We start from the raw sequence: 14,105 nt of genomic DNA, 5'->3' as shown, positions 1-14,105 counted from the left end.
CCAGCTCTTTTAATTGTCAAGTAAAATTCTAGAGTATTGAGCAAGTATTTTCAAATCAATCAATAAATCATTTCTTGACTGTCTACCATTTATACAGCTTTGTGGGAGACATAGAAATATAAAAACACGGTCCCTACATTAAAAACAACATCATTAAGGAGCTTTTCCCCTTAACTTTTTCCAAAATAAACAAATGATGAGGTAGAAAAGGTCTCTGTTTTCTTTTTAGGTTTATCCACTTCCACAATGCTTTGCCAAAGGCTGTTTCCTCCCAAAAGTTAACCTGAATCATAACTCTTTTTTTTTTCTTTTAATTTTGAAGGGTAATGCCATACCAATACCATATATTTATTACATGATACCCACAGTAAGTTGTGGGGCCACTCTGCACAATCAAACATATTAACATGACTGCAAAAAAAACCTTTAAATATATGGAATAAGTGAAGACAAATGGCTCGTTTCGATTCAGGTCTTGCCGCCAAATAAGTTAGAGGGAAAAACTGGTTTTCAAAACTTTTTGGGTGTTAGAATCGAGGATAAGGGGTTAGGAGCTGAACCGACTTTTTCCAAAGACGTAAGACAATAACAACTGCACCTAAGAGGCCGAGTGCCAAGAAGCATCTCTAGAAAGGTACATTCAGGGCAATCATGAGGAGCAAATAGCTCTTGTGTTTGTACAGGTTCTGCCTACAGACATGGGTTCAACTCAGGAGGAAATGAGGCCTGACCCAGGTTGTTATGGTGGAATGATTATAGAAAATCCCGTAACATTAAGCGATATAACTGTTTTGATGGAAAGAACACTGCAAGAGGCAGGGAAACCAGCTTGTTTGATCCCCGCCTGTGCGTTCATTAATTAATTCAAGTATTCGTTTTCCAGAGTTTACCATGTGACAGGCTCCATTCTAGGAAATGGAGAAGCAGGCGCACAAGACAGTCAGCACCCTCAGGGGTCACCGGCTCCCCTTGGCAGAGCACTCACACCGTGCTCACGTTCACACAGTTCATCTCATCCCTGTAACTAGGGCTCCGAAGGCATGGCTTTGAGGTCCTGCTCTGCCATGTCCTAACAACGCCGCTCACTACTTCTTCGGGCCTCGGCTTCCCATCTTTAGCAAAAGAACTCATCACCACACAGGGAGGACGGTTGAGAGGAAGCAATGAGATGCGTGGCAGAGAATTCTGAACGCGAAGGGTGGAAGCTGGGAGGGGGTCAACTTCCAGCGACTGCCCCCTGAGAGCACACAATTTACTTGGAAGGGGAGGCTGGGCGCGGAGAAGTTTCTAGAAAGCAGAGTGATGTCATGGCGTCACACAGAAGGGACCTTCCCTCACGCAGCCTGTGAGGGCCTCGATCCCCTCTGACCGGTACTCCTGGCACAAGCATGGGACAGGAGGCTGCGTGGCAGGCCTTTCAAGCCGACCTCCATTACCACCCTCTCCTCCCAAAGACATTCTACCTGCGGTGAAAGTCCTCCTCCCGCGTCGGGCCTTTTCCCACTCTAATTCAAGCCCTCTACTCGCCAGGCCTCGTCACCTCTTCCAACCAGGCCAAAGCGCCCCTGCCCCACCCCACTTCCGCTTCCTCACTTCCGGACACTCACTTCCGGCCTCTCACTTCCGGCCTCTCACTTGCCGCCTCTCCTAGGTCTGGTGCGTGCAGCTCCCAGGGCCTCAAGCTAGAGGCATGCGAGGGGTTAGAATACCCCAGCTTGGAGGTGTCAGGTGGAATGAAGGTAAAGATCTTCGTTTAACAGTCTGTTGAGCTGTGGTGCTGCCCTAATTCTTTCAGAGAATAAATTCTACAATTTGTGTTAGCGTAATTTTAACTGACTCGGAATGCCATCCGCAGCTGATTTCCACCTCGAAGGACAAAGAATGTAAACGTCGTCTAAGCCAGCTAAGCAATGAAAAGAGCAGTGTGTGTGATGGGCGGTGATGGGGTGCCTCCAATGGTGGCCTCAGGTAGCCGTTGAAACGATTCAACTGATCGTCAGTGAACACCCACTGGGTGCCAGGCACCCTACCAAGCAGTAAGAACCAGACATAAAACACGAATCCAATGCTCCTTGAGTTTGCAGGCTGGTGGTACCTGGAGGTGACAGGCGCCATCACAGAAGATTGTGACAAGATATGTATGGCGCAATTAGAGAGGAGCAAGCATCTAATTCCGCCAAGGAGTGTTTAAGGGCAGGTTTCACAGAAGAGTTTATATCTGATTTGAATCTTAAAGAGTGACAGGGAGTTCATTGAATAAGCAAAGTGGAGGAGGCCATTAGAGGCTAAGGACCCATCATGTGTAAAAGCTTGAAAGCTAAGAGGGCTTATTACGTTGGGAAAACTGCCAGGACTGTAGTAATTATTGCTGTTGCAGAGGCTATTAGCAGAACAGCAGAGGGAGATGAAGTGGCAGAGGAAAGTCCTATCATGAAGGACCTTGTCCATACGACTAGGTGATTTTACCCAGTAGGCATTGAAAATACAATCAAACCTATGTTTTAAAGCACATTGGTGGTTGAGTGGAATATGTCAGCATTCTACAAAAATGGAGAGGAAAAGACTTAGAGTATAGGAAAATGCTTCGTAGATGAAAGTAACATTTATTTTTAGTGGTTACTATTTCAGTTATAATAATTATTATTATAACAGCCCACATTATTGGTACTGACATATAGATAGGTAAGTAGAATATAAAATGATAGGAGGTATGGAAGAAGTTGCTCTGCTTAGCTGGCTATAATGCAGAGTAGTGGAGTAGTAGCCAGAGGGAAATGGAAAAGGCGGCCTGAAAAAGATTGTTCAGGACCTTGAATACCATGCTAAAGTGTTATTTTATAAAGTGGGAGGGAGGGGGGCAATTATTTAATATATTGAGTTATTGTGAAGATATTTCTTCTAAGTATATCATATAAACTCCAAAGGAACTCTGAAAAGTAGGCATTAATTATCCTATTTTACATATGAGGCAGTGAACTTGGGGAACATGCATTCATTCTACATTATTGAGCACCTGCTGTGTGCCAGGCACTATGCTGAGCCGCGGGAATACAAGGAATTATAATCTAATAGTCTCATGGGGGAGAGATGAATAAATCAACAATTATAAGTTGTTATGATAAAGGCAAATATACAGTAATATAGGAGTAAAAAGGGCATTTGTCTAAATCTACAAAGTTAGGGAAGGCTTCCTGAGGTGGGGTGAACTTGAGCTGAGTTTGCTGGAACAAATAAATTACATGAATTGCCCAGAATTATTCAAGTAGCATTCAACTAGCAAGTGATTTAGCTAGAACTTGGACACAAATCCACTGCATCCAATTCTGTGCCCTTTCCCCTACCCTAAGGATGAATCTTTGGTCCTTAATATTGAGCTCCATTGATATTCTCAAGCACAAGTTTACCTGTTGTATTTTGAGGACAGAGATCCCATCTTTTTCTTTTTAGATCCTCACCCAAGAATATATATATATATATTTTTTCTATTTATCTTCAGATAGAGTGGAAGGGATAGAGAGAGAAACATCAATGTGAAAGAGACACATCGATTGGTTGCCTCTTATATGACCCCAACCAGGTCAGGGGACCAACCGTAACTAAGGTACGTGCCTTTGACCAGAACTGAACCTGAGACTTTGGTCCACGGGCTGACGTTCTAACTGCTAAGCCAAACCAGCCAGGGCCCATCTTTTTCTTTTTAAACCCATTAATTTTCTCCTTTTAGAGTGAATTTCTTGATGAGTTTAAAAGGGAGTTAATCAGGCTCCGCAAAGGTATAGTGTTACCCGACTGGTGGAATTAACTCTGTTAAAGTGACCTTATATAAGAGGTCCTTTTATCTGTTTTTCTCTGTTTGGAGGTACCATAATTTAGTTGCAATACTGTAACATTCACCAAATACAGACACCATTTTACAATAACTTGTATGTTTCCTCTCCCCCAACTCAAACAACGTTTTCTTCTCTTGGTTTCTAGGGCATTACTGCTCCTTCTCATCTCCTTGGCTGGTTTCTTCTCATTTCTCTGACCTCTCAACTTTGGAGGGGACTATTCTCTGTATTTATTCATTTTTTTTTTTTTTTATCCTCACCCAAAGACATTTTTGCATTTATCTTCAGATAGAGCGGGAGGGAGAGAGGGAGGAAAAGAGAGAGAAACATCAATGTGAGAGAGACACATAGACTAGTTGCCACACACACGACCCCAACTGGGCCTGGAGACAAACTGCAACCGAGGTACGTGCCCTTAGCGGGAACTGAACCTGGGACTCTCTGGTCCCCTGGGTCAACGCTCCAACCGCTGAGCCAAACCGGCCAAGGCTGTATTTATTCTTCAGGTAGTTTTATCTAGTCTCATAGCTTTAAAAATCCTTCTCTTTCAACAACTCTTGATGTTTTATTATCAGCTCTAACCTTTCCTGACCTCCCCACTAGTATTTTTCATAGACATCTCAAATTTAATATGTCCAAAACCAAACTCCTGATCTTCCAGACCTGTTCCCCCATCTCAGTAAATGACACATCCTTGTTTCTAGTTTATCAGGTCATGATCTTGGAGTCATCACTGATTCCTCTTTTTGTCTCTCACAATGAACATCATATCCATCAGCTTACCTTTCATACTAAGTCTGGGTAATATGTGGTCAGTAAGCTAATCAATGGTTTATTAATGCCATGCTCTAATATATAATAAAATATTATTTGTGTTTCCAGACTTTATGATCCTGTGTATTCAGATTTCAGTTACTTCCCACAACCTTTACTTCCCACTGGATGTCCTAAGTTGCCATCTTCTATTGCCAGGACTATTGCAGTAGCCTCCTAACTAGTCACCTTGCTTCTGCTCTTGGTCTCTTACAATCTAATCTCAACACAACAATTGGAGTGATCCTTTAAAACTTAAAATCCTGGTCAGATTCACAATAAACCAATTCAGAATCTTCCATTGGCTCCCATCTCACTCAGAGTAAAATCCAGAGACCTTGCCATGGCTAGCAAGGCCCTAAGTGTTCTGGCCCCTGTCTCTCTCTAACTTCCATCCCAACTCCTCTCCACCTCACCAACTGCGTCAGGCTTGCTCCCACCTTAAGGCTTTGCACCTGCTGGTCCCTATACCTGCAGAGGCTATTTGTCCAAAGAGCTATTAGGTTGGTTCCCTTGCTCTGTTTTGGACTTTGCTCAAAATCCTTTGATCTACCAATAAAATCACACACACACACACACACACACACACACACACACCCCTCAGCCACACTCCTTATGACTCTGGCCCCATTTTATGTTTCTCCCTGTGCCAGAAGATAAGATCCAGGAGAGCAGGGATTATGTTTTGTTCACTTATACATTCCCAGCACTCAGAACAGGCCTAACACAGAGTAGATGTTCAAACATTATTTACTGAATGAATGAAAAGACGTCTGGATCTAAACTACTGAATGAGAAGTACATATTACCATAAAATCAGATTAAACATAATTATGCACAAGAAGTTCTGATATTAACAATGATTCCCTCAAAAGGAATTGCTGAAAATTTTTAAACAAGTGTGGTTTTAAAAGAAAATGTCTCCAATGTAGAAGAGTTGAGATTTCATATATTCCTAAATTCTTCCAATTATGCTAATATTTTTCTGAGTGTCCGTGATGGTGAGGACTGAAGTGCTGGCATTCTCACATTGCAGTCTATTCTTAGGTTCTGCCTTTGCACTTGTTCAATTACAAAGCTATTATGAAATAAACTGATAAATGGCCTTGCTTTCCTCCCAATCTGCTCTATAACAATCTGCTGATCATTACTTACTACTGAAATAACTTCTCTTTGAGTTTTTTCTGTTCAGACTCGACCCCATACTTGTAGGGGAAGGGTTATGTTCTGCTCCCTTGGTGTAGTACCCAGTGGAGCTTCCTCATTAGGATGCAAGCTAAAAACACCATGATACTTCCTATAGAGCACTATTCAACTTCTCTTTCTTCCCACTCCCCAGCCAGCTTTTAACCACTGACTTGGCACAAGGACTGTGGCCAGAGGATTTCAGTGTTTGGAAACTGACAATGGAGCTGTTGAGTGTAATGATGATCCACGTCCTTAAACCATGAAGACTAAAGAAAGATGAGGCCAACCTTGAGATGTAATTGTTTTAAAATTGGCAACATGTTGTCTTTAAATTTCTTTCTAACATGTGGAAAGTATGGGGACCCTGTTCAGTCACAACTTGAATCTAAGAAAATTCAACAAGCTAGCATTATTAAAAAGAAAGCCCTTCTTTAAAGAGTTATGAGTAGCAAATTACTTTATTTAACACGTTTAACAAATATTTACAGAGTATCTACCTACCAAGATACTCTGCTGATTCTATACCAGATTCTTCTTTTCTATTTCAATTTTAAAAAGAAAACAAAGAGAAAGTTATAAAAAAGGGTAAATCTTGAGCATGGTTTAGGTATAAAGGGACAAATAGACAGAAAAGGATACCACTTCACAATATAGAATAAGTTTAAATTTTAGAACCCCAAATTGAGTCTTATATGATACCCTCCTTCTTAGCCCTTAAGAGATTAATGCTAGGCCCTGGCCAGTTTGACTCAGCAGTTAGAGCATCGGCCCATGGACCAGAGAGTCCCAGGTTCGGTTGCTGCTAAGGGCATGTGCCTTGCTTGCAGTTTCTCCGTGGGTGGCAACCAGTTGATGTGTCTCTCTTACATCGATGTTTCTCTCTGTCTCCTTCTCCCTCTCTCCCTCCCACTCAATCTGAAGATAAATGCAGAAATGTCCTTGGGTGAGGATAAAAAAGAGAGAGAGAGAGAGAGAGAGAGAGATTAATGCTAGGAACATCCTGTGAGCCAACATTTTCTTCTTTATCTTAGGTCCGGTCCCCCAGCTCTGAATGGTGCCACTAAGCAAGTATCAATATGTCTAAGTTTGTGCAAAAGATGAAACACTGCAATCTATTTTCTAGCAAGAGAAAAGAGAGGAAGAGGCCCTCACAAGTTATACTTGTTATGAGAGGGAGAAACTTAAGGGAAAGGAGGGTGAGTTATAAATTTGAAGGTAAGACTAAGAAAATTGAAGATGACAGAAACTTTAAGTCAGTGAAAAAAATCTTAAAATCCCAGGAATCCTTTAGTTCATTGAATCCCAGAAGTCGAAGTAACCAGTCCCAGTTCACGTCTGACTGTGGCAAAATGGGTTGTAACCCATCCTGGCTCAGAGCTTTTCTCTCTTTTGTTATTAAGGGTAATATTATGGGCTAAGTGCACTGAGAAAGTATTTTCCCTGAGATTTTAATATTGTGAGTGATTCAAAGTGATATTAAATAAGTTCCCCTAAGAATTCTTAATGTTTCTCTGGATGCATGGTTACACTAAGAGAAAACAAGAGTTTTTCTTAAGACCTGCAGCAGCTTGTCGATGGACCATCTTTAGGATTAGAAATTTTCTTATGTGAACATAATGATTCAGGGGGAAATTGTTAAAACTGAAACCAAGCATAAAGAAGCAAAAGTATTTCAGTGAACCTCCTGCATTTTAGTTCAACTCTGGCAGCAAGAAAACAAAACCACATAATCTAAGGCTCACACCCAACTCTCTGAAGCCGCATATCTGCTGGTTCCTGTGTGGTTTGCCTACAGACTGCAGGACTGACTGGGGGTAGTTGGGAGGAGGGAGTAAGAAGCAGGGAGGAGGAGACACTATTAATGGATCTGTGAGCATGTAACCCTCTTTTTAGTGTGGTAGTTGGAAGATAGCACAAGGTGGATCTGTACTCTGAAATGCATTAATTTGGATGTGAATTCATCTTCCTTCTTGCAAGAGAGGATTCTAATAACTCACTGTCAAAGCCAAGATATAGACTCAACCTCTTCTCTTCTGAAAGGTATGTCATTGTACGTCAGTTCACATACTCTAGACACCTTGAACAGTTTTATAATTTGCAGAATGCTCTCTCTGAGTCAAATCTAATTAAAATGAATCCCATGGGCTCTCCAAATATTGCTTTTAATATTTTGGTCCATTAGCTAAGGTCTCTAAACCTTTTGCTGTAGCAATGTCTGTGGTAATAGGATTTGACTTCTATCTAGGAGAAGACTTGTTCCTTACCCAGCCCATTATACAAAAAAAAAAAAACTCCACTAACTGGCTTCTGAACCAGTCTCATAGAAAGACTTTAGGCCCTGGGATTACAAAGATGAAATTTCACTCCACCATAGTCAACATTTAATTTAAACTAGGGCGTGGATGTGAGTGGTTGAACAGCAATGAATGAACACTGGTACTCTGAGGTCAGGATTTCTCTCATTGCTCACATTTCTACTTCTGTTAGTATTTATGTTACCTTTACAAAGAACTCCAGTTTGGGTTCCTTTACAAAATGAAAAATTTATGTTGATAAGGATTTTGAAAGAATATTGTCTATCTTTGTCTCTTTATTAACAGACATCTGTCTTTAGTTCAGGCATTAAGTCTTAAGACAACTCTATGCTTTATGCTCCACCTGTTCCTGAACAAACCTGAATGAGGATTGAATACATCTACCAAGGATTTTACTAACTTAAAAATATTGTATCTATATACTCGAAATTAGGCCTTGTTAATGAAGCATATGCTACTTAATTTGCACATTACTGAAAATAAGCATCCCCAGATAAATTAAGAGGGAAAATATTTATGACCTAAAAATCCAATGAGAAAGATTGCATGTTGCTCATGTTATGTCATTCGAGAATGGGAAACCTCAAGTTGAAGACTCTTGTTCTATACAACTACATTTATCATAGATTGTTTAGCTCTTTAGTGGGTTCTCCCTTTTATCCTTCTGATTGGTTTCAGAAAGAACATTTAGTGTAAATATATTCTGCTTTAATAAGCCAGTATTGTTTATAAAAGTTCATATTTATAAAATAATTTTGACGTGATTTTCTTTACAAAAGGACCCATTACTAAATAAAGAACACTATGTAAATAGTTATCTAGGTGCATTCAAATTTCAAGTTTTAAAAATTCTGATTTGTATTCTTTTTGAGAACTTTTTATTTATTTATTTATTCATTTTTAAAGAGAGACAGCCCTATATTATTAAATAAAAGTATCTTTTTAGATTGAACTTGGAATGTCTCCCATGTAGTAAACTGTAATCTTATTATCCCTAAATTGTAATAGATTTTATCTTTTTTAAATGACTTTACTGAAGCATAGGGGAAGGAGGTGATCGATTTGTTCAATGTGAAGAAATATCTCTATTGCTAATATAATATCCTTTTGAATATTTTCCACATCTTAAGCCCTGATGAAAATCCCCCCCCCTTTTTTATTTCAATTATTCTGTGTCTACCTTATAAAGATATTATAAGAATAAATGAGTTAACATAGATATGAAGTGCCTTAGGAAAATGACACTATGAAAATGCAAAATTTTATCATTATTTCTTTGAATCTTGATCATTTTCTTCGCACCTCTTATACAAAGTATATCTCGCTTACTGCCTAAAGCCATATCTTTGAGAATTGTTGCCTTCTGGAAGAGCTGAAAACAACCCTAGTTTCCACATATTTATTGATTCTCAGCGAATAATATCCACTGGTGTTGGTGACTTGTAGGGTTCATGCCTAAATTTGAGCAGAACTTGCCTCTTTTCCTGGATTAAGAAAAGTCTACAATTATTCAAAAATGTGACATTAAGTATGATCCCATCAGGATTTCTTAAACAAGTAATAGTAGTTGCTTCTGGATTAGTTCTAAGGACAGAGTCTTCATTTTTTGTGCCCTCATAAAAAAATTCAAAACTTGGTCAAGAATCTTCATGACCTAAATTATTTGAATCAAAGGATAGGGTGGATTGACCCCCATTTTGTCCATCTCAAGTATTTACCCAGCATATCTTGATCTGTAAAGAAACAACACAGCCTCATGTCTTTCTCTCTCTCCACTTTACAATCTTCAGGAAAGCCTGGTACATAAATAACCAATTATAAACATTTATTGAACATTTACTATGTTAGGCACTTCAACAATGTCAATACCAGTTTTCAATAAGCTTGAGCCAATAGGAATTTAGTAAATTTTTTTAAAGTTTTCTTTTTAAATATGAGTTCAAAGGCAAACATTTTAGAGAATTAAAAAAACAAAAAACTATTACTAAGTATATGAAAATAAGTCTTACATGTTCTCCAAAGATGTAAGACATGTATCTTATGAAGGAAGTAAAGAAAATGTTCAAAATTAAAGTTGAAATATTAGTACAATGAATACCTTTATAATCATCTGGATTCAATGCTATGTTTGTTCCATGTGTATGTATTTCTTTCTGATTTGTAAGTTACAGATGAAATGACATTTCACCCCTAAATAATTCAGTACACATCTAAGAATAAGGACATTTTCCTCTATTACCGCAATACCACTGTTATACAGAAGAAAATGAACAGTTATTCCTTAATATCTAGGCCATATCTAACTTTTGCCATTTGTCCCTCAAATGTCTTCCATCACTTAAAAAAAAAAAAAAGGGATTTTTAAAAAGGAAAGCACATTTTTGCATTTGTGTATTATGTCTTTTTATTTGACATTGAATTTTTTTTAAAGGTTAGATCATTTATCTTGCAGAATGTTCCACGTTCTGGATTTGTTGTTGCCTCGTGGTGTCATTTAATTTCTTTCTTTACTCTGTGTATTTTCTGTAAGCTCCAAGTTAGAACTAGAGCATTGATTAGATTTTGATTGAGCATTTGTTACAAGATACTCCATGTTGCATCTCATCAGGAGGCACAGAATGCCACGTTGTCCCTCTATTTGTGATGCTCACTTTGATCATGGCTCAAGGCAGCAATCTCACTCCAGGGATCCCTCTATTGCAAAGGTACTTTTTTCTCCTTTGCAATTAAAAAGTAATCCGAAGAGGTGACACTTTAGCACAGTGGTAATATCCTACTTCTGAACAAACTTCACCAATGACTATAGGTGACAATCCTTGCCTAAATCGACTATTCCATTAGGGGTCATATACATTTTAGTACACTTTGAAGAAGGATTAAACATACGAATTCATCATTATCAGCAGCAACAGCAGATACTTATATATTTGTAAATATTTTTTCATTTTTAAAATTTGTATTTCTTGATTGGTTTTAGAGAGAAAGGAAAGGAGAGAGAGAAACGTTGATTTTTTTGTCTCACTTATTTATTTTTATTTATTTTTTGTTTATCCTCATCCAAGGATAATTTTTCCATTGATTTTTTTAGAGAGAGTGGAAGGGAGAGAGAAAAGGGGAGAGTGAGAGAGACAGAGAGAAAAAAACATCGATGAGAGAGAGACATATGCATTGGCTGCCTCCCACACATGCTGCGACCAGGGCCAGGGATTGATCCTGCAGCCCAGGTACATGCCCTTGACCGGGAATTAAACCCATGACCCTTTGGTGTGCAGGCTGATGCTCCAACCACTGAGCGACACTGGCAGGGCTGTTTTACTTATTTATACATTCATTGGTTGGTTCTTATATGTGCCCTGACTGGGAATCTAACCCACAACCTTGGCATTTGGGGATGATGCCCCTCCCATTTGAGCTACCTGGCCAGGGCAACAGCAGATATTTATTGAGTGTATAAGTTCAGGTAAGAACAACAACAACAATAATAAGTAACATTTACTGAATGCTTGCTGTGAAGCCAGACAGTCTAGGCTTGAGGCCAATCCTTCAGTTACTAACTGGGCTAACTGGGACATGTATTACTTAGTCTTTCTGTGCCTTGGTTTCTTAAACTATCAAATGGGAGTAATAATGGCACCTATCTCAGTATATTACTTTGAAAATTAAATAGTTTATATGTACAAAGTTCCTAAAACAGTGTCTGTTTTTTTGCCAAGCACTGGTCTGACACTTTACAAGTATTAACTCATTTGCTTCTCATAATGGCACAATGAAGTGCTAATATTATCTTTCCTTCACAAGTGAGGAGACTGAGGTACAGAGAGATTAGGTAACTTGCACAAGGTCACTTATCTAGTAGGTAGTAGAGTCCAGATATGAAGCCAGGCAGTGTGATTCCAGAGCGTTCTCTGTCACATGTAATGAGAAGTGACACAAATGAAATAGTGGAAGTCAGTACCAGGATCCCCATATCCCAACCATCACCACTACCCAGGTTTTAAGTTAAGTTATTGAAAATCTGGAAGTGTTGCTACCAAACTATAATTTTGGTTTTGTTTATCTGAATTATAGCACTCTATTAAGCATAGATGAGTTTATTTATTGCATTTATAAGCATAAGGCTCTTTATAAGAAACTTTAAATATAAAAGATAATACTAAGAACTGAAAAATGTAAAACAATAAAGGAATAGGAAGGAAAAAACTGAAAGGAATAATAGGAAAGGGGAGTTAGGAGACCTCAGAGCCTCTGGGCACAAGATGATACTTTGATATAGTCAATAGAAAAAAAAAAAAATCCCTCTCATTTTTTTACATTTCTGTACTGTATAAAATTTTACCACTAAAACACAAGAGTATAGCCATTGTCAGATTTATAAAAGACCACATTGGATTTCTTTATGGAACAATAGATGAGTCTTGTTAGAGGTAACTTCCCTAATTGGTTATTTCATACACTCAGACATTCTGTAAATCAGTCTATGGCTTCTGAAGCATAACTGTACCCAGAAAAGGCCTTCCAGGCTGGCATCTGTCCCTACCCCTTCATTAGCATTACTAAAGGGTTCCAGCGCTGTCTGACTTGCTCCTTCCATTGCCATCACAGAAAACTCAAGTGTAATTTTCTAAAGAGAACTAAAAATAAATGAGAAAAAAATTCAACATTAATAATGTTTTCATGCATTTCTAACACAGTCATTGCTAAATTGGTTCTGCCTTTTTATGTTTTTTAAATGAAAAGCCACCTAATTGATCAATTGGTCACAAATAATACTTCTTTATTTGTTTTTCTCCACACCTCTCAGCCTTCCAGAACCATCAGTGTAATGTGGTAGCCTACAAATGTTGTATAATTTGTGTCTTTTGTCTGGTGCTTTGTGAGAGAATGCTAAAAGCAATCTGCTGAGAACTCATTGGGAATTCAGTAAATAGGTAGATAGTTCTCCTGTTAAATATGATTTTAAAGAAGTCTTTTAAAATAACTAAGAAATGCCCTGGCCAGTTTGGCTCAGCGGTTAGTCCGTCAGCCCGTGGTCCAGAGAGACCCCGGTTCGGTTCCCACTAAGGGCATGTACCTCGGTTGCAGTTTGTCTCCGGCCCCGGTTGGGGTTGTGCGGGAGGCACAAATGTGTCCCTTTCACCTCGATGTTTCTCTCTCTCTCTCTCTTCCTCTCTCTCCCTCCCACTCTATCTGAACAAAAATGGAAAAAAGTCCTCAGATGAGGATTAAAAAAAAAAAGTAACTAAGAAATATTACTAGGGAAGTACATAAGTAGAAAAAAATCTGGTTGATTTGTAGTTTGAGATTTGTATTCATCATTTTATAAGTCATAGGTTTTTTTGTGTTTTTTTTTTTATCCTCACCTGAGGACATTTTTCTATTTTTTGTTCAGATAGAGTGGGAGGGAGGGAGAGAGAAACATCGACGTGAAAGGGACACATCGATTGGTTGCCACCCACACAACCCAACCAGGGCTGGGGACAAACTGCAATTGAGGTGCGTGCCCTTAGCGAGAACTGAACCCGAGTCTTTCTGGACCGCAGGCCAACGTTCTAACCGCTGAGCCAAACCGGCCAGTGCTATAAGCCATAGATTTTTAACACCTCATGGAGCAAAATGTCAGATTTACTCCCTTTCCCCAAATAGATTTCTATTATAAAATATAAATTATTGAATCAGTAAGGCCAGCAGGAAGATCTCAACCATATGCTAAATCTAAGGAAAATGTCATATTTTAATACATTATATAAACTCTTTAAGTTAATCATAAATATGTAGCTATCCAGGACAGCACACTGGCAGTGGTGAGGTGGGGGGTGGGGGTGGAGGAGAGTGTCAGAGACACATTAAGAAAGCTGAAGAAAGCTATAGAAATTCTCCCTGGGGGGTGGGGTAGGGGGATATGCATAACACTCATCTGAACACTCCTTTACACAGAATTTCCAGTGGTCCATGGATCCCT

At 39.0% G+C, this 14,105-nt stretch overlaps 1 protein-coding gene across 3 annotated transcripts in view; it reads left to right on the top strand.

The window, feature by feature from the left end:
- Nucleotides 1–7,659: 7,659 nt before the first annotated feature.
- GRAP2 (GRB2 related adaptor protein 2) overlaps nucleotides 7,660–14,105 on the top strand; it is a 68,615-nt gene continuing 62,169 nt past the window's right edge. For all 3 annotated transcript variants that reach the window (XM_036251661.1, XM_036251657.1, XM_036251658.1), the window contains exon 1: nucleotides 7,660–7,871. The gene's annotated coding sequence lies outside the window, so the exon portion shown is untranslated. The remainder of the gene's footprint in view (nucleotides 7,872–14,105) is intronic.

This window comes from Molossus molossus, unplaced genomic scaffold (assembly GCF_014108415.1).
Source record: "Molossus molossus isolate mMolMol1 unplaced genomic scaffold, mMolMol1.p scaffold_m16_p_10, whole genome shotgun sequence".
Taxonomy (NCBI): Eukaryota; Metazoa; Chordata; class Mammalia; order Chiroptera; family Molossidae; genus Molossus; species Molossus molossus.
The sequence above is the reverse complement of the archived record's forward strand: the minus strand, read 5'-3'. Positions and strand labels throughout refer to the sequence as shown.